The sequence below is a fragment of the Setaria viridis genome, chromosome 4, assembly GCF_005286985.2.
Source record: "Setaria viridis chromosome 4, Setaria_viridis_v4.0, whole genome shotgun sequence".
Lineage (NCBI taxonomy): Eukaryota > Viridiplantae > Streptophyta > Magnoliopsida > Poales > Poaceae > Setaria > Setaria viridis.
In genome coordinates this window covers 10,273,944-10,295,115 of record NC_048266.2, presented here as the reverse complement: position 1 = coordinate 10,295,115, position 21,172 = coordinate 10,273,944, and the positions used below count along the sequence as shown (strand labels likewise).

The window sequence follows — 21,172 nt, the reverse complement described above, 5'->3', positions numbered from 1 at the left end:
TACATGATCCGCTGTCCACGATCATGGTACTCGATCAGACATAATCAACACTCATGTTGTTGACGGTCAAAATTTGCAGAACAGGATGATCAGGTCTCTAAACCGCTCTCCCAACTGGTCAGAATGGTTTGATCAAAGTCCTCAAAATGCAAATTGGACTAAACCATTGTGTATCTCTCGTCGAGTAGATTAGAATGCATATGTAGAATGTCCGATTTAGAGTTCAGATAAGAGAGCTATGATATCAGGAAGATCTGCACCTAAGAAAACTGGTCAAACCAATGTAACACCCCGAGTGGTTAAATTGTAATTAGACTTAATCATCTGCATAAACATGAGCATCATGTCGCGGCATTAGTTTAAACTCCTTCAATTGTTATTTATTGATCAAATGAAACTTTGTCAAGCAACTCAAAATTTTGTTTGTAACTATGCCTCCTTTTATTTTATTTAAATACTTGATGCAAAATGATGAATTTACAGAATTTTGTCTTAATTTTTGGGTGATATGTGCTAGTGACAAAAATTAAGTGAAGTTTCAAATTCAACGGTTTTCCTTTTCAAATTCTGTGCAATCCTTTTTAGCTCTGTAGTTGGTTCAAGTTTCATTGTGTTCTTTGTGACTTTATCTTTCAAATGGATATTTTTGGGGGATGTTTGGTCAGTAGTAGCTTGCTCTTTTGAAGGAGGAAAAATCTTTTTAGAAATATGGCGCGAGCCCACTTGCCACCATCTCTTTCTTCTCCCTCCTCCCATCCCTCTGCTCTGTCATAGATGGCAGGGGCGGGCACTGCCACGACTGCCACGCCGCTGGACCCTCCACCGCCCGACCTCGCGGTCAATGCACGTGCGCCCGTCAGCACCCGTGCGCACCCATACCGCAGCCGTCCCGTCGCCACCGGCTCCGCCGCACCATACCGCTCACGCCATCCCCGCCACTACAACGCCTGTCCTCGCCACTGCTGCACCTGTGCTATGTCACTGGTTACCAGGCGACCAATGACCACACCCTCGGCTTTATCTCCTCCCCAAGCTGCCAACCTCACCCTCCCTCTCCCTTTCACTCCACCCCACGGCTAGGACTCCGAGCAAACCGAACCGAGCAAGCTCCTCACACCCGCCGGCCAAATCCACCGCCTCTGCCTCGCCATTTTCAAATCACCGCCGCCCACCACTTCTCAACCCCTCCAGCTACCTCCTCCACCTCTCCTTGCCCTATGCCATGGCCCAAATCGCCAAAAATTAGAGCTCCAGTAGCCGCCATTGCCGCCACCCACCCAAGCTCCACCCCACCATCGAACCTCCCCTCCCGGCTTCCTCTTGCCCCACTAACCCCACAAATGGAGCTATGGTGAGCTCCTGGTGCCTTAGCGCTCGCCGCTTCACCTTCTTAGGCTAGTTTTCGCGCTTGTTCGCGAGTTTGCCACCAGCCGTGCGCCGCCGCTGGTCAAGGTAGGGTCTAGGGTTAGAGAGTTGAGGAGAGAGGTAGGAGAGGTGATGCACTTGAACAAGGGGAAGCCCTCAGAGTAGTCATTTGGGTGGGAGATGCCACCACCGCACGTGCATGCGTGCCGGAGGTAGAAGAAGGAGGCGAGGTGTCGTGTGTGAAGAAAATAGAAGTCTAGGGGGTTATGCGTAAAAGGTCTAGGTTTAAGTGTTGAGGTGGAAAACTTCAAGGGGCCTAAGTGCTAGATCTAGGGTCTTTAGTGCAAAAGAAAGGGCAGATCCGATAGGGTAGTTTTGTTCCGAGGACCTATCTGTGAAAGTAACTTTTTCTTCTTCTGATTTAGTTTCATTTGAAAAGGCTGCAACTTTGGAAATCCGTATAAAATTATAGGAAAATGATAAAAATTAGAAATAAATTTTAATGTATTCCCGATGCTAATATATATCTAGTAAAAATACTTGTTCTTGTGAAATATGTGTTTTTGTTGCTTATTAAAATGCATGTTTTTCAATCTCCTTAGTTTGGAATAAATAGTTCTCGTGCTCATAAAATTCTAATAAATTCACAGTAGTATATACCAGTGTTGAAAACCATTCTGGAAAGTTTGTAGCACCAAACTAATGATAGAACTCTAGTTATAAATCATTCTTCGTATCTATAGTGTAACCATATTTGATTTTTAATAAATTCTATAGCATCCCAATCAAGCTAAAATTTTTGCAGCAGATTGCTTGTATAAGGGGAAAGCTCCTGTAAATCAGTCATGTTCATATACCAACAGAGGCTTCCTGGATATTTATTCATGTTGAAAGTTAGTTTATTTATTAAAGATACTTGCTGCTAGGATTTGTAGGCCCACAAATTATTCTTTATAGTCTCTATTAGTAGTATATTCATCTCTGAAAAGTTCACTAGCAAAATCTTTATGGTCACGTGCATATGCCTTTTTGTTTAGCCTCTTATGTGGGTTGCTATGGTTTTAGCCATGAGCATGTTTCTTGTGTGGATAGAAATATGTTTTGATGCTCTCCTTTGAATTTTAATCCATATATGATTGAGTTGCTGGACTCTTTACACTTGGGGTTATGCATGCATCATCGCCTTTCAATCAACTCATACATTTGCATTGCCATGTAGATAACCCGCTAGTCGACGGTCTTTATGAATTGATTGCCATGTCCAAGAGTGAGCAGCTCGAAGCCTCTCAAGTTGAAGCATCCCAAGACCTGAACCAAAGTTCAGAAGAGCCCAAGGCTAGTCTTGAAGGCAAGCCTCAGAGCATAATCCCTAATTTCAAAACTATGCAATTACCTTAAATAAATGTTTACTTTATGCATTAAGTTCCTAGGAGTTGAATGAAACCTTAGTTGCATGATCCCTAGGACTCCCAAGTCAATACTACATGTGTAGGTCGATAAAAGTGCAATGCTTAATTAAGAACGGTAGAAGTCAAGTGATTGCCTGTCGCTTGCGAGACATAAGACCTTTCGATATCTATGGCAAGTTACTTGAGAATGAATCACTAATGAAAGAAAAGTTGGAGATTGGGTGGAGATAGAAATGAACTTGAAGTTATTATTGTGGCTATGCTCCACCTGTGTCGATTAAGGTCCGTTCGTTGTGGCCTTGATGATTGAGTTTGAACTGCACTATACACATGCTGGAAGTAAGAGGTAGTTGAAACTGGTAAAACCTAGTACCTTAGAGCGCGATTGCAGATTGAGTTGGTCCTGTTTCCTATTCGTATGCTAGTCAATAATTCACAGCTAGCTCAGGGAGGTACTGGTGGGGATTAGCACTCGAGGGTCACAGGAGTTCGCAACTGCCATCGTTCTCTAAGGGAACAATTTGCCACATGCGGCTCGACGGAACATGCATATGCCGTGTGTATAGGTCCACCTTGCAAGGTTAATAAATTGAATCAATTCGCCGCCGCTCTCGGTTAGGAGAACCTTGATCACTACGTCACATCATAGTAAGAAGTGGAATGAAAGGAAATGAGAAATGGTGTTGATGTTGTTATCTAATCAATTGTTTTTTCCACACTGAAAAGTTTTGAAAATGTTGCTCACTTAGAATGGTTAGCTCAACTTTAATTTGGATGCTAAAACTTGAAAGTAAGGATCCACTCTTAGTTGCTTTTTGGCAAAACAAACCCCTCAGCCCAAAACCTTTCATACTAGGAGTCGGTTAAGTATATACCATAGTGAGGTAAGTCTTGCTGAGTATTAATATACTTAGCCTTGCTTTGTTGATTACTTTCAGGTCTTAGTGAAGAAATGATAGAGTTGGTTGCCGATCAACCATGGGATGGCCGTCTTTTACCTGAAGGGTGGTCGGTTGAGTGGTCTTCGGTCTCGCCTTGAGGTGGTCACGTGTTGGATGACATGTTGGCGGGCTACTCCTATTGTCATGTATCTTTATTCGCGCTTTATCGTTAGACTTCCGCTGTGTTTTATTCAAGAACTCTGGTTTGTAATCTTTTATGAATTCGAACTCAGTTTGTAAATTAATTAAGAACTCTATGTTTGTAAACTAAAATACCATGTTGTATTATCATGCGTCACCTTTGTGTGAGACTTGTTGCATATAGTTTCGATTGAGGTATTCAGTGGTTGAATTGGGCTTGACCCGACGGACTATCAGATTACACCGTTTCAAGTGCGTGTGACCGGATTAACTATTAAGATGATGGTTAGCGTACTTGAGCTGGTTTAATTTGGGCGGTTCCGCCACAATCGGTTTGGCAGGGTGGTCAGACCGATTTGGTCTGTGTAGTCCAAAGTTAGGAATTGTATTTTGACATCGGATTTGTTAGGGTTTCAATTCCTAACGGGGCAAGACCTCCCCATCCTATAAATATAAAGGGCCACAGCCGATTGAGGGTATCCAATCAATCACAAATCAATCTATTACTTTTTATCCTTTACTTTTCCTCTTTCCCATCCTTTTCCAACCCCATGTGTTATTCTTCTCTCATCTACATTGCATGACGAGGCGACCTAGATGGCCTGCCGAGCCTAGGGCAACCAAGGTGCACCTGCCCCGATGGGGTCCCTCCCGGGCGGGTGCTCGTTGTATCTTCACTGAGCTCCCCAGCGAAACTGGTCTGACTGGCCTGTGCAGAGGAGCAGCAAGGAGCCCCTCCTCACGCCGCACGTTCGAGTGCTTTTCTTGTGTTGGCTCTAAAGTTTTGTCAACACATTTTGGTGATTTCACTGGGGATGAAGAATCTGGCCATCATGGCTGATCCATCAAGCCCTAGCAATATGTGGCACACTCGGTTTTAAAACAAACCAAGTGCTACCTATATATATGCTAGGATCTAGTTTCATACATATAGTGATATCATCAGTGAATAACAGTAACAATATCACGTAAAGGAAAATAAATAAAGACTTACAAGTCTATCAGAGATATACAGCTTAATCCTGGAAACGAAGACTTCAAACTTCACAGGCAATTGACTGGGGGCTGCGAACGCCTAGAACTCAGTATCATCTTCAAAACTTCACACACCCTCCTCTTCTGAGCAGCAGTAAGCAAGGGTGAGTACACTTATGGTTGGTACTCAGCAAGACCACAAGAAATAACCAGAATAACAATTTAAGTCCATCTTCAAGTTTATTAATCATGTGAGGGTCCAAGCCGCTCTTGACCATGAGCACGGCTCATATATCAGTTTTACACTCTGCAGAGGTTGTACACTTTCACCACAAGTCGTGTAAAAGTTCAAAAGAACTTTGGACCCAACCATGTTGTAATGATCAGGTACTCATCACACTACCGAAGTGTGGAGCGCGGGACCAGCAGGAGAATGCGGAGGCTCCGGGCTCGACTTTATAGGTGGGTGGGGCTGCGCCTGCCTTTGCGCGCACGCCGAGAGCATGGAGGCGGCGGCACGCCGTGCACGGCCTGGCTAGGTCGGTAGATGGGCCCCGGCAGCTAACGGGCTAGAGCGGGTCGAGCCCACGGGTTCGGCCCAAAAGTATAGGTTAGGTTTTTTTTTAGAAATAATTCCGCATGTAAAGATAAATCCAGAAAGTTCTAGATAAATCATTTAAACCACAAAAAATATTCTGAAAATTTCTAAAGATAGTTTGGGACACGAGGAGTCCAAATATTTGGAGCTTGTGATAGTGTTATAAATCCTTCTAATAAAAAGATTTAGCTCTAGAAAAATGAGAATAAATTCCAGAAAAAGCTAGAAAATTCTCAGAAGAACCTGGTCGTCGTCTAAACGCATTTTAAAACAATTGCACTCAATAAAGACCAAGATGCATCGGCATGAATACAACACACACAAAATAACACTATTTAATTTAGAAAAACAATTCCTATACTACATTTCCTGTCAAGAAAATAAATGTTGGAAAAAATTTAAAATTATAAGAAAATCATTGTTTAATTATTCTTTTTAATAATATTCTGAAATCCAAAAATTTCAGGGTGTGATAATATGGTGCTACATGAAGATGTTTATGAGAAAGCTCGTCAAGAGTATGAGAAGGCTCGTCAAGAGTATGAGCCAGAAGCAAAACGGATCTGCAAGGAGTCATTTCTATCTTGTTATATGCAAACCAAGCAAGGTGTCACCAAGATAAAAGAGTGGCAGCCACCATCGACCATCGCCATATTGAAGAAGATACAATCTTCAGATACTATATTTGCTCGCTTATCCATTTATGTGAAATTATTGATTGATGAAGAGGATAGAGTAGTTCAGTTTCTGATATTCAAAAGTCAGCTAATAAAGCGGCTACTAGGATGGAGTAGATTCAGGTGCGCCTGCCATTTTGCTATAAAGCGGCTGTATGCCCGCCCTTCACGGGTGCTCATCATCTACCACGAGAGGCGCCATGTCAACAAGTCTGGCTTCATATGCCATGGGCCCCTCGATAGGGATGCCATCGGGCCTGGTGCTAGGAGAGTGCCATACATTGGGAGTGAAATACAGGAGCAGACCATGTCATTGATCTATCTTGGCGTTCCAGAAGAGAACATTCTGCAGACGCATATAGAAGGGATACAACGTTACTGTAACTCAGATGCCAAGGTTGATAGCATTGCTTCACAGTATGTCCGGAAGCTTGGAATGATCATCAAGAGGTCTACACATGAGTTGGATTTATGTGATCAAGCTAGCATCAGAATGTGGGTTGACAGAAATAAGAAATCTGTATTTTTCTATCAGGACTCGACTGAGACGGATGCATTCATTCTGGGAATTCAGACAGAATGGCAATGTCAGCAAATGATGCGCTTTGGTCATCAAAGCCTTTTGGCTTCTCATTCCTCATTTGGTGTAAGCAAGCTAAAGGTACTACATCAAGGCATACTGTTATCATATAGTAATATGACTTAAGAGCAATATTTTATATGATTTGATGTCTTGATATATTTGTTAGGAGTAAGGACATTTCTTTTGATACTCTACTCTTTGCTGCAGTATCCGCTGCACACACTACTTGTATTTGACTCGATGCAACAAGCGCTTCCTGTTGCATGGATTATAACCCGCTCAGTTACTAAGAAGGATACCTTGAAATGGATGACGGCACTTACTGATCGAATACACTCTATAGATTCCAGCTGGAAAATTAGTGTCTTCATCGTTGATGACCCAGCTTCAGAGTTAGAGCCAATCAGGTATGACATTGACCTTTCCTTCACTAGTGAAACTGATTATTTCTTAGTATTTGAGCTGTAGCCAGTTCTGCATTCCTATTTTTTTTTATCGAACAGACATGAGATTGTGCCTATTTCATTAATAGAGAGGGGTTTGTACATCAGGCAAACCGGTGAGGAGACACACCTAACAGACGCAATTACTCGCGAGAAATAAAAAGCGCTAAATCCTTTGCCCCTGCTACTATCCACGCTTCGACTTTTTCCTTGATTTTTGAAAAAGAGCAGGAGCTGAAATTTCCTCTCGATTCAAGACATGTCTGTTCCTTTCCTTCCAGACTTCCCACATGATGAGCGGGGCAATAATGCACATTCCTTTTCTAGGAGTTTGTGTTTTAGTAGTCATGTTTATCCACCAGTCTAGCACGTTGTCGCTTGGTCGCCATGCTAAAGGTTGTAGGGTTGGTTGTGCTGTCCAATCCGCCACCAAGCCCCAAATCCTTGTGGTGAATCCGCATTCCCCAATGAGATGGTTGGCCATCTCCATTTCGTGTCTGCATAGGGTGCATGTAGAGGAGTGTGGCCATCTCCTGCACGCTAGGTGGTCAGCCGTCCACACTCGATTTTGTAGTATTAGCCATGCAAAGAATTTGCATTTCGGTGGCGGCCAGGATCGCCAGAGTGTTTTTCTATGTAGGGCTTTTGTGGAACCAAGAAATTGTGCTTTGTACGCTGAAGCTGTAGTGTACCTGCCGCTCGCAGTAAGCTTCCATCATATAGTGTCTTCCTGTTGTGGTTGTAGCCGCACCGTTGAAATTAGCCGCCATAATGTCGTCAATTCTTGTGCCATGATGCCATCACGTATGTTAAGATCCGTGACCCAAGTATTTCCCTGCAAGGCCTCCGCGACGCTTCTGTTTTTCCTCCTAGAAATCGTGAAGATGTTTGGCGCCATATCTCTCGGTCTACAGCCTTGCAGCCAGCTTGATTGCTAGAAGTGAGTCTTCTAACCGTTCCCCACAGTGATGGTCATGCAGGCCGTGAATAAAAGTCTGTCGGTGTCATCACACGGCGTTTCCATACCAACCCATGTTTTCTGCGGCGATTCCCATTCATGCCACAACCACCGTAGTCTTAGCGCCCTTGCGAACTTGTGAAGATTTAGTACCCCTAATCCTTCGTTTTTCTTTGGCAGGCAGGTTCTGATCTAGTTTACCTTGCATTTTCCTCAAGTCAATTCTTTGTCGCCGGCCCACAAGAATCTTTTCCTTATTTTGTCTAGGTACTCGAGTATTTCGTGTGGGACCTTAAGAAACGTCATCAAGTACAGTGGTTGTGCCATCAGCACTCTTTTGGTAAGGCAGGTGGTTGAGGTTGCATCCGTTCCATGCCGAGAGTTTACCTGTTGCTTTGTCGATTAAAGATTGGAAATCAATCTTCTTTAGCCTTCTTATCGTAAGTGGTAAGCCCAGGTATCTTATTGGGAATCCTGTTCGAGTTATTGGGAATCCTGTTCGAGTTATTGATGCAGTCACAGGTGATAGGCGTGACGCTTGTTTTTTGCAGATTTATCCTCAAACCAGTTGCCTCGCCGAATAGACTTAATAGCTGCATCATGTTTTCCATGTCTGTAGTTGTTGGTTTTATGAAGATCATTGCGTCGTCAGCGTACATTGAGATTCGTGCGCGTGCTGCTCACCCCCCCCCCCACCACCACCACCCCCAATTTACTGAGTAGGCCCATATCGGTCACTTTGTGTATTAGTTGGTAGAGTGGGTCTATCGCTAGGATAAAGAGGAGGGGGGATAGTGGGTCTCCTTGTCTTAGCCCACGGCCGTGTATAATTGTATCGGATGGGTTGCCATTGAGGAGTATTTTTGAAGTGGAAGTCGTGAGCATTGCCGCAATCCAATCCCGCCACCTAGGTGGAAAAACTCTGTGTTGTAGCAGCGATAGCAGGTAATCGCAACGCAATGAGTCAAAAGCCTTAGAGATATCCAGTTTCATTAGCAAGGCAAGTGTTCTATTTCTGTGGAATCGGTGAGCCATATTCCTAACGTAGAGGAAGTTGTCGTGAATACTTCTTCCTTTGATGAAGGCGCTTTGGCACGGCGATATTAGTGCACTCATAAATGGGGCTCAACGTAGCACAAGTATTTTGCTTATAATCTTTGCAATGGCATGTATCAGACTGATTGGCATGTAGTCTTGGATTGTTTCGGTGCCCTCCTTCTTTGGGATTAATACTACATTAGCTGTGTTGACGAGGTTCAAGTCCCTGCAACGGATGTTGTGGAAGGAGTTAACTGCTACCATGAGATCCCCTTTGATTATGTGCCAGCACGATTTGAAGAAGAGACCGGTGAAGCCGTTTGGCCCTGACGCTTTGCTCTTCAGGAGTTCAGCGATTGCGTGAAGTATTTCATCTTCAGAGAAGGGGTTGTCCAACGCTTGTAAATCAACTGTTGGGAAGTCCATGATCTCCCAGTTTAAATCTTTGGAGCATTGCCGAGGCGGTTGCATCATGCTGTCGAAGTGTGCTTGGATCACCCTCTTTTTGTCTTCGTGTGTTAGTGCCCAACCATGTTCCTTTTTAGACTCTGGATCAAATTTTTTCTTCTTCTGGCGTTTTCTTTTAGATGGAAGAACTTTGTGTTTGCATCACCCTCACACAGGTAAGTGATTCTGGAGCATTGCTTTTTCCTCGCCTTTTCTATGGCCGCTCATCCTAATAGTCTCATCTTTAGCTTATGGTGCATGGAGTATTCTACATAGGATAGTTCTCTCATCTCTTCAACCATGTCAAGGTGCATGATAACTTCTTGGGCCATATGCAGTTTAAGTTTGGTGTTTGAGATGATTGATCTGCTCCATGTTCGAAGTGTGTGAGCAGTGGCATGCAGCTTGTGCCCTAGTCTGTGGAAAGGTTCTATGTGGCTCGTCCTCTTTGACCACTCATGTGTGACTACATCGTGGAAGCCTGGAAGGCGTGTCCAAAAATTTTCGAATTTGAAAGGCGTTGGGTGTCGGGGTCCAGATTGCTGCGCCAATAGAAGTGGACAGTGGTTGGAGTGTGAAGAGGAGAGTGCGTGCAGTACATGGTCGTTGAAGTATAAATCCCAAATCTCATTGCAGAACACTCGGTCAAGACTTATTAATGTCGGCCGACGTCTAGCGTTACTCCAGGTGAACTTTCTGTTCTGCAGATTTATTTCTTTTAGGCCGTAGTAGTGTAGTGCTGATCCAAACCTCCTCATCAATTGCTGATTGAGGTTTATGTTATTTTTATCTCTTGCCCTGTAGATGAGATTGAAATCCCCCAAAACAAGCCATCGCGTGTCGTCAGCCGGTTTCATAGCGCGTAGGTGTCGTAGGAAGGCTGGTTTGGTATTGTGTAATGACAGGCCATATACTGTCATTAAGCGGAAGGATGAAGCATTGTGCTTGACCACCGCTGTGGCCGAGATGGAAAAGCTACCAATGTGGATGTCCTCTATGTCAATTACATTGTCATCCAAGAGAATGAGGATCCCTCCCTTTATGCCTATTGCCGGTTTGTAGACAAAATTGTTCAGGTGATGTCCCTAAGGAAGGTAGCTAGAGTTGCATCTATATTTTGTAGTTTCGTTTCCTGTAGGCATGCTATGTGACACGTTGTTGCTGCTAGCGTTTCACGCACCGTCAGGCATCTAGCAGGGGCATTTAGACCTCGCACGTTCTAGCACATTATTTCGAAGTTACCTATCATCCGAGTTTTGTTTTAGTCGCTAGGAGGATTACCACAGGCTGGTGACGTATTAAGGTAGGCTATCGTAGTCAGTGGCGTATGTGTAGCATGCAGTTTGTGGCATAGGGGTTTGTAACAGCTAGACACGCTGATCGCCCGAAGGTCATGGCTAGCAGGGCACAGTTTACAGTTCATAGGTTTTGCTCGAAGGTCGATGCCAACAGGGCTAGTGTGTCATCCTCCCTGAAGGTCGCAGCCAGCAGGGTGAGGAAATGGCGAAACAGTGCAGTTTTGTTGCTAAACAGGAGATACATAGCGTGCAGGTGATGCGCAGAGGTGGCTTGCCTTGTGGGTATCATCATGGCACGGTGTTGAGCTCCTGTTGCAGGTTGTCCACGGCATGTGTAGTACTGCATCATTCATCTGCTCTACCGCAGCATCTTCAAGATCGAAGAGAGCGGTCATGGTGCCTATAATGAACTCCGGAAGAGCTCCCTGGAACATGCTGATGAAGTCTTGCAGGACTTGCTTGATTGGGGCAAACTCATCAACGTCGACACCAAGCTTTCTCCATAAGTTTCTCCGCGCACATTCGATGGCCGGCATCACCAGTTTCCTTGCCAGGTGCGTGCTTCGGTGAACCTCATTCATGTCGAAAGTACAGCGCTGCTGCGCGTGTCGAGTTGGTTGCAGTTGTAGCATCGGTGGTTCTAGGTTGGCGAAGAGATCATGGACGGATGGAGCTGGTGCGGAATCTCCTTCTGGCGGTGCCGGCTTGCTATCTGGAGGCGGCGCGTGGCCTTCCTCTAGCGCAGCAGCGTCTTCGTCGCCTGGCCCAGGCCAAGCGGTTGGAGCTGGAGCACTGTCCGCTAGTGAACTGGGCTAGCTAAAAGGCCCAATTGCCACGGTGTGCTTTTGCCCCTTTTGGCTGTTCTGGCCCAGCGACTGGCGGCCCACTGCAACTAGCTCTGTTTGCGCCTGGGCCTCCTACCCCTGCTCACCCAAGCAGCCGCCCAATCGCCCACCGCCATAGGCCCATTTGGCACGGGCAGTTTGCCTGATGGGCCCATGGACCTCCACGCCTTGTGAGCCTTGTGGCCCACTAGCGCAGGATCGGCGCTTGCCGAGGCCTCTTGCCCCAGCTCTTCCTGTTGCTCTGGTGAGCCCATGAAGCCTAGGGCATTGTGAGCCTGGTAGCCCACTAGCGCTGCTTCGTCACATGCTAGGGCCTCCTACCCCAGCACTTCCGCTGCCGTGTCGTCTAGTGTTGGGGCCTCCATTGCCAACGTCATGCCCCAGCCGCGGCAGCGACACTAGCGGGTGTCGTGGTAGCAGCCAGTGGAAGCAGTGGTAGGTCCTCCACATCTAGACCTGTAGCTGTGGCCTCCGTCATGGAGAAACTCAGATGGTCTAGCGCACGTTCAACCTCCGTTGTCGTAGGTGCTGTCGCCGTGGTAATCCTGTCGAACACTCGGTTAACAGGGATTAGGGGCTCAAAGGGTGCGCTTGGCACGGACCAGGCTCCATTCCCGAAGACGAGCTCCCGGTACACCAGAATAGGAGAGTTGTCGATGCCAAGCCAATCCGCAAGGCGGTGCGCTTTTTCGATCTAGTCTGTGGCCTCCTGAATCAGCATCTCCGAGTTTTCGCTAGGAAAGACCTACAATCCTCTCCTTACCTAGCTATCGACCATCGCTTGGAGGCTGTTCTTGAGTGCCATAGCTTGGCCGTTGAAGAGGGCTTCTACTTTTGCACTCACCATGCTCTTGAGCTCATCCAGGCACACGGCAGGGCAAGAGGAAGGCAGCCAGGCTCGCTTTGAGAGGCGCTGGTGTGGCGGAACCGCCCCAAATTAACCTGACTAAAATGCACTGAAGTCGCCTAACACGCGATTATGCACTTTAAGCAAGTCAACCTGGTCGACCGTCGGATTTCATCCGATTAACCACATAAACAGGATCGAGAAGCATCGCTCACGCGAAGGTGAGTAGCACAGAGGTTACAACATTCCATCACATATCTGAGTCTCACGAATTATGACATCAGAGTTCTAAAATTCAAACAAGTTGCAAGGTTTGAAAGGTCAAATAAAACACGCGGAAGCTAAACGTCGATACATGACATCACGACGGGGCCGATCATGACATCAAAAATCCCTTCCCTCGCCGTCCGAGGAGGGATCCCACTCAACTGTCCAGCCCGAAGGGAGCTGGGTAGGCCAAGTGGTACCATCAACTAAACTATTAGCATCACCTGAAAAGATTAAGCCACAACAAGGCTGAGCAACTAATACTCAGCAAGACTGACCCGTCGGGTGATAACTATTTTCACCAAGCTTAGACATGAAAGGCTTTCTGGCTTTGGGTTTGCTTTGCCAAAAGCGTCTATAGTCGGTCCTTACTTTCAATATTTTAACTCATGTTCTACGTTCTTTATCCAGTCTAGATTAGCAACTATTCTAAGCAAGCATAGTTTCCAAGCAATTTATGACAAGCATCAACTTAATCTCGTAATCATGTTTCATCGTTACTCAGTGCAGAATAGCGATCAAGTAGTCACAAACTGTGAGAGGCAGACGAATCGATTCGAATTTATTAACCATGCATGGCGTACCTAATCTCACAACATCCGCGCACCACGAAGGGTCGCTTCATTTGTCAGTCGTCCCCATCGATCCCTTAGGCACGTTTCAGGGCCAACTATCTTTGGCATGCAATGCTCCATAATCCCGGCCTCTGTCGTACTATGACCGCACTTGCACCTACATGATGCACCATGGGAACGACGTTCCAAGGACAGCCGGAGGGTATGCCACGTCCCAGTTCAATCAGGTACTAGGCTTCCCCATCCCATACTAGGTATGAGATTAGTACTTTCAAATACTTGATCAAGAACGCCGACACATTTTGACCTTAGATCAGTTTCATCTAGACAGACGGGGAAAACCACCAAGTATCGAACATAAGCCCGACCCCGTCCGCCGTCCTTGTAGTTGCAACATTTCTAAAACATTCAACTCCTATAACTCGCGAGCGACAGGAAATCACTTGACTTTTACCGGAACCTATTAAGCATTGCAACTACTCGACCTTAACAACTAGTATTCAAACAAGGTACTAAGTTTATGCATCTAAGGTTTCATTACAACTCCTCGAAACGTAAATGCGCAATCAAGTAATCAATAATATTGCAAGTAATCAAGATAGGAATTTATGCTCTGGGGCTTGCCTTTAGGAAAAGTTAGCGGGTCCTCGGGGTCTTGCTCCGGTTCAGGCTCGCCTTCCAAGGGGTGAAGCTCCGCAGTGGGGTCTTCTTCTAGTGCCGGGTGGAGCTCGTAGGTTCCGTCGGCGAGATTTGCTTCTATACGACATGCACATGCAAACATTTAATTGGACTCGCGTGTTTATTCAACGACATAAGGCATGGCTGAAAACAAGAGTCACAACAGCCATAACAAGGCGAGGTTTACTTTCTTTTAACTTCAACGGGAGTGGTCGCTTTGAACTTGAGTTCGCGTTGAATGGCAATTGTGTACATATATAGTTTCTCGCATTTTAGAGTTACATAAAGAGAGTGAAGGGTCGTGTTTGGGTGGTTTGGGTGCATTAGCATAAATACTTACTTCTGAATGTTTTTATGTACCTCTTCCAATTTTCACTCATTTATCGTATTAGAGTGTGTGCTTTCCTTCTTATTCTTTTAGGTTGATTAATTAACCAAAATGACTTCCTATTCAAACAGTAGTTAAAGGCATCGATAAAATTACAGCACCTCTCTTAAGCCATCACTAGGTCACTGTAAAAGTTTGGGGGCCAACGGATGACTTAAAAATAAAGTTATATGCATTTCATTATTTAAGGTAAAATGAACTTAACTTTTTCTATCTTTAAAGTTACTGTGCAACAGGGGGTGAAACTTAACCAGTGTATTAAGGGTAGGTTACAAGAGCTTTGGTGAATTTTTCACAATTTTTGGAGAAGATTAACTATTTATTCTATTTCCTTTGTAATTACACATGCTTAATAAAGAAGGTGCTTTTCTTTCTGAATTGCACAACAATTTACATTTTTCCTGCAACTTCTCAGCAAAACCAAATTAACCCAACTAGTTTTAAATTTTTCTGAGCTCTGGAACAATTCTTATGCAAAAAGGAAGATTTATATTCAGATTACCAGATTAAAGTCAAAACAGTGACTTAAAGTGTTAGACCAGAGCCCTAACCATTTTTCTGAGCTTCTACACATATAAACAAGCCTCACAGAGTTGGTTGTATATTTTTCCCACTTTTCTTCTATTTATTAGGATTTAAAAGGCCTAAACCATGATTAAACGCATAGGATATTATTTACCACAGTAACATGAGCGAACTTATTTTTCTTAGGAACTAGACAGAGCAAGGATTCCAAAAAAAGTGGTTTGGCATTTTTGTGATTTTTCTACGATTTACTGGGCATTTCCAAAGTTCAAACATTTTTCTGGCTATTATTAAAAGAAAACTCGTGGCAGACTTGCAAGCTAGCCCGTGAGTTTAAGGTTAAACTACGCAGGGGTCCCTAAGTTTTGCGCCCAGGCCCCTGGAAAGAATGGGGACGATGCAATGCAGTCCCTCAAGGGGCGCGCGGCGGCGGCGGGAAAATTTCCGGCGTTTCGCCGGCGAGGATAGGGCAACAAGTGGCCGGGAGGGTGCGGGGGCTCACCTGAGCTCGGTTTGGCGGGGTTGGGGCGATGGAGATGGCCGGCGGGGATCGGAACGTGGCGGCGGCGGTGGTGGAGCTTGGCTGGCGGTGGTGCAGGCAGCGTTCCGACGCACCGGCGGCGTCGGGGAGGCCACGGACTGCTCGGAGACATGCGCGGAGAGGTGGTGAAGCGGGTGGCGAAGTCGTCGGAGTGCGGGGTGGCAGGGAGGGGTGAGCTCCACGGGAGCTTAGCGGCGGCGCAGAGGAGGAAGCGATGGCGCGTGTGCGGGCGGTGGCAAAGGGGTGGCGTTGCCGGTGAGGGGGACCCTTTTATAGGGTCGTGATGGAGCGGAGGGTCGAGGTGGGCCTCCGGTAGGGGAGGGATAAGGCCGGGAGCGGCGGGTGCGCAGGCAAGGCGGTGATTGGCCAGCGGCGCCATTGGGCAGAGGAGGAGGAGCTCCGGGTGGACTCCGGCGGCGATTGGCCTTGGGCGACGGGCGTCTGGGGCTTCCGATCTGTCGGGCGGGCGAGGCGGAGGGCTACAGTGGGGGTTGGGTGAGCGGGCGGAGGCGTGGGATGGCGTTAGCGTGGCGGCTTCTCCGGCGGATGGGCGGAGCGTGGTTGGCGGAGCAGAGCTGCGGCAGGAGGAAGAGGACACGCGCGCGGCCGACAGGTTGCTAGCCCGGTGTTCGCCCTGTCCTGTCGCAGGCGCGGGTTGGGCGCCGTGGCCCTCGCCCTGTCGCTGTCGTGCCGGTGATAGGGTGCCAGCGAGCTGCCAGTGGTCGGCGGCCACGCGGCGCACGGCGCGCGGGCGAACGTGCCCTGGCGCGCGGGCGTCGAGGCCTCCTTCAGGCAGCAAGCCCGACCAACTTTGGGGAGATCCTACTCTAGATTTCGCAACACAACTTACAAAACTCTTTTAAACAAACTTGCTCAACTCTGGACGCACTTCAAACTTAGTTTAAGATGTCTGTTTAAAAAGTGAAAGGATTTGGAGAAAACTCGTGCCAAAGTTTGATAAAAATCTGGAAATCCAGACTTAGCCAAATTTGGCCGGAGAGGTAGAATTTCAGGAACTTAGCTATGTTTGAGTCGATTTTTGGGCAGCTTCCAAGTTGAATTAGACCAAGGTGTTATTGAAGAAGTTGCTCTCCAAACTGAGGAATTCAACTTTTATTTAGGGTATTTCTAGAGCTTAGTTCAGAAAATTGGAGGAACGCCCTCGCCAAGAGGTGTACTCTGCGCAGTTTTCCAGACTTGGGATTTTAAGGCATCAGGGGTGAGTTGACTGTTTTACCTCACTTTGACCGAGGTTTTGAACAGGTTTTGGCCCGATTTGGACCTAGTTCAATGTAACAAAGTTGGAACACACTCGAGGGATTACAACTTTCATTAAGGGCCTAACTTGAGTTTAGATAGGAATTCGTGAGATAAAGGCTTGCAAAGTTGGAGGAAAACTCGAATTCCACGACTTAAGAGGTTTTTAGGGTTCTTTAGTACTCCGGTTTTGATTGCTGTTTCTGACTTCCTTCCACTCCGAATTAGTCAAAGTGCCTTTAACAAAAGTTGTTTGAATTTAAACGTTTTACAACTCTTATTTGGGCAGAAATTTAAGTTTGCATATGAAATTCCAAGTTTTATTTCAAACTCCAAAAAGAGCTTCTTAGGGTTATAATGGTCATTTCACCTCTTTAATTAGGGATTAACCACTGGTTTATACTTAAAAGCACTTAATTTAGGTAGAGTTATTACAGCTAGTGTTGGCCTTGTGGAGGCAGGGAGGGTGGCAGGCGATGGTACAGCAATCCTCCACTGGCCCCCTTGAACTCAGCCTCCCAACGCCTTGGCGAGCGCGTGCGCTCGCGGTGCACCACATCCTAGCCCCGGTTGCCATGAAGCTTGACGTTTCTTTTGCACCCTCTTCTCGGATGTTTGTATCCATCGTCGTCCTCATTGCAGCGCGGCCAACGGAAGGGTCTGTCATCACATGAGCCCTTGCCCCCCTCCTGCCTGGCATCACGGCGTCGCCCGTCGTCGTCCTCGCGCTTGCCGCTCCTGTCATGTTCGTCGTGGCCACGCTCTCGTGGCTCGTATTCCCGCGATGGCCTGGGAGCCTTGCGGGCAACTTTGCACGTGCGTCAGAGGGAGCGCCGTCCGACACCCCATAGCGCCAGGCATAGCCCCAACGCACAGGGTTGAAGCTGGAGGGGTTGTTGATGACGTCGTCAAGGTCGCAAGCTATCGCAGTGTAGTCCTCTAACACGCCCAGGTGCAGGAAGATCTCATAGCGCACCCCATGTTGCCAGCGGTCCAGCTGCGACGTGGAGATGGTGACCGATGAAGACTTGTTGGAAGGCTGGTGAGTGAAAATCAGCCACACTCGCTTGGGGATTTCGCTTGGGTTCACCGTCCAGGCCCATAGGTCAATGTGCCTGGTGTCGGTGGGCTAGACAAGGTCGGAGTTGATGTATTGGAGGGTGCAGCGTGTGCCGATGATGCGCTCAACAATGTCCGGTGTGCACGCGTGTATCAGAATGCCGTCGAGGTAGAGGCACACCTGGAAGAAGATGCGCAAGCCGAGCGTGTGGCTCAGGCTGCGCCATGGCTGCAAGCATATGTCGATGTCGTGGCCTTGGAAGCGTTCGTGGTTGCGAGCTGTAGCATAGTGGGCACTGTCGATGAAGCGGATGAGGAATGGCTCCGGTTGATGCATGGTGATGATGACTTCACCCCTTTGGAGGTGTAGCTTGTCCAAAAGGAGGTCCTTAATGTCTTTGGCGCCAGCGCCGCGCGGGAGGTGCAAAGCCCATGGAACCAGAGTAGTTCCCTCCCAATCCCTGGCGTCTCGCTAAAGGTCGAAGGAGTTGGGCATGATGAAGGTCTCCTCATCATGGTGGGTGTTTGGGTCTTCAACCGCCATCCGTTGTTGAACCCGCGGTGGCAACGGTGGTGGTGGCGGTGGTGGATGGGGACGGGCAGTGGCTGGTGGTGGTGATGGATGAGGATGAGAAGTGACTGGAGGTGGATGGCGTGGGCAGCACGGCAACGGCGGTGGTGGTGGAGTGTGTTGTGGTGGTGCCGGCGTTGCTGGCGGATGGGGATGAGCTGTGACAAGTGGTGGGTGGGGGTGGTATTGCTGGCGATGGGGGTGAGCAGCTTGGAGTGGCCACGGGTTCCTATAGAAGCGTGCCCGGTGCCCCGAGCGGCAGTAGAGGAAGCAACGTACTGGGTCTCTGCAGTTGGCCACGCGGTGGTCTTTGGCCAAACAAATGAAGCACCGTCCAGCAGTGGCGCGATTGAAGGCGTTGAGTGCCACGGTTGTTGCGCGCTTTGACTCCTCACCACGCGGCCAATCGTGTCCGCCGTCGTGTTAGGCCAGGCAGGGCAGCGTGCTCTGCGTTGAATGCTTCCTGCGCCTCATAGCTGTCATCCACTCCTGAGTGGAGGCGGGGTGGCTTGGCTGGGGGGACTGGCAGGGAGCACTGCCGCGGCGAGGCCATGACGCCTTCTCTCCAAAGTCAGTGCGTCGCGACCTTGTCAACTCGCCAGCTTGAATGCAGCGTCCTTGGGGGCGAAGGGGCCTCACGTCGCGAGGAGGGTGCTGCCTACCCGGCCATTGGGGAGCATTGACTCCCCCCAACTTGACTGCCTCCGCATAGGATTTCCTCCTATCCGCCGTGACAGGGGGCGAATCCTGCTTCGCTGCTACCAGATCCTCCGCGTGTACCTTTGTATCCATTGCCAGTGCCTGCGGTCCCGGTGTTTCCAGCACGGAATCATCCTCCTCAAGGCCCGGTCGCCCATGGCCCAGCGGTGGTGGGGCGTCTCGCAAAAAAAAACTGTTCCCAGGATGATATTGGGCTTGGTGTGGCTGGTTCAGCGATGGGGAAGTGGCGCTGGTGCGGGGTAAGGCAACGGCGTAGGGTGCGCGGCGATGAGGTTCGATGGTGGCTTGGTGGCGCGGCGGGGGACGGGGTTCGGGGTTAGGAGGCATGGCTCTCCAGGACGCACCTGAAGTTGTTAATTGCGGGAAAATACCGTTTCTTCATTCCTATTGATGTCATTGCTATAGTTGTTTGTCGCCTTTGTAACAGGGATGTATTTGCGAGCCCTGTTTTGTTCTCTTTGTGGCACATCAGGAGAACCTGGCTTAAAAATATAATCAAGAAATGCAGTAACATTGAGATACAGCGTGAAATTTTTATTCAACTAGGTAAAATTGTGTACAGTATCTGGAGTGAGAAAAATCCCATGGATGCCCTAGAGCAGTTGTTTCAAGACTTTGTTGATAAAACTGCCTTCATGAATTATTTCAAGTCATTTTGGGTTCCCAAATTGGGTAAGTATTTCAGCCAGATGTAGTAATATACCTATCATGTAAATTATCTTGTAAATGATAACAAAACTCCTCCTGTGGTAGAGATGTGGATTGACTCCATCAGAAATCTACCATTAGCAAGTCAGGAATCATGTGGTGCCATTTAAGGTTACCATCTAAAGCTGAAGGTTAAAGCATATGATGATGTTCAGCTGGATGCTCTTCAACGAGTAGACTGGTTGGTGCATAAGCTCACAACAGAGCTACATTCCAGCTACTGGATCAATCTATTTGCAGATGAGAGCGGTTCATTTCCTGAGGTGAAAGCAGAGTATATTGCGTCCACTTCTTGGCAAAAGGCATTGCAGATACCTGATGAAGCTGTACTCTTTGACAACAAAGAACCTCATTCAGCCAAAGTAGCCAGCCAGAAGGATTCCAGTCAGATGTGGACAGTATGGAATCCTGGTTCTGAATTCTCCCTCTGTGATTGTTCATGGTCAATGCAGGGAAACCTATGCAAGCATATTCTGAAGGTTAACATGGTGTGCAGGGCATGGAAGGACTTCCAGCCCTCGCTGTCATTGCAGTCGTTCCAGCGTGTCTTGCTTGGTCTGTGGCAAAAACCATTGGATGATTCTTTCTCGCTTGACCTGTCGGTAGCATGGGTCATGCAAATGCAGGAGAGGATCCAACATGTAACTGAGCTTGCCACCTCCGATGGCATTGCCCAAGTTGCAGGGAAATTGCCGATCCAGTGGACAAAAAGGACAGGGAGAAGAACAGCCACCAAGCGCACCAGCCCTGTCGTTCTTCCTCACTCTAACAGTGGTTTGCAAAGAGGTTTGACAGCAAAGAAGACCACGAAGAGGAAGAGGTTGTCTACCTTCTCGGTTTAACAATGTGTTGCCTGCCAGATAGTCATTTGTTTGTCTCTCTCTGTAATTAGACGACTGTCTTCTTCTTTTTGTTTATTTGTTCGTGTGTTCCTTTTGGGCTGAGTGAACTTCCTCTGCTATTTGTAACCAAATCCGATATAGGTCTTGGATGATATCAGCCTCCCTGCTCTGGCCCTTGCTAATAGTAGTAGTAACATACTATTCAGGCAGTAAAAGGAAGCCACTGGAGCAGTTTCTCTTGTTCCAGTATGGTGCTGCTATTCAGAGCTACTCACTTCCGTCTCAGGTTTCCTGATGCAAGTCCTTTTGTAGAATTCTTGATCTGCACATTTATCTGACTTCGCTGTTGCAATGTCTGAAGTTTAGCTAGAGCAATGTGTCAGTCCTGTATGTAAAATTTTAGTTAAATGGTCCTGTGATTTGATCTGATTTAATCTGTGGGAACTTGTGATGATCCATCTAATAATACTTTGCAG

The 21,172-nt window shown here is 47.4% G+C and overlaps 1 pseudogene; it reads left to right on the top strand.

Moving 5' to 3' along the window:
• Positions 1 to 5,906: 5,906 nt before the first annotated feature.
• LOC117853409 (uncharacterized) lies at positions 5,907 to 20,696 on the top strand (annotated as a pseudogene).
• The last annotated feature ends 476 nt before the right edge of the window (positions 20,697 to 21,172 follow it).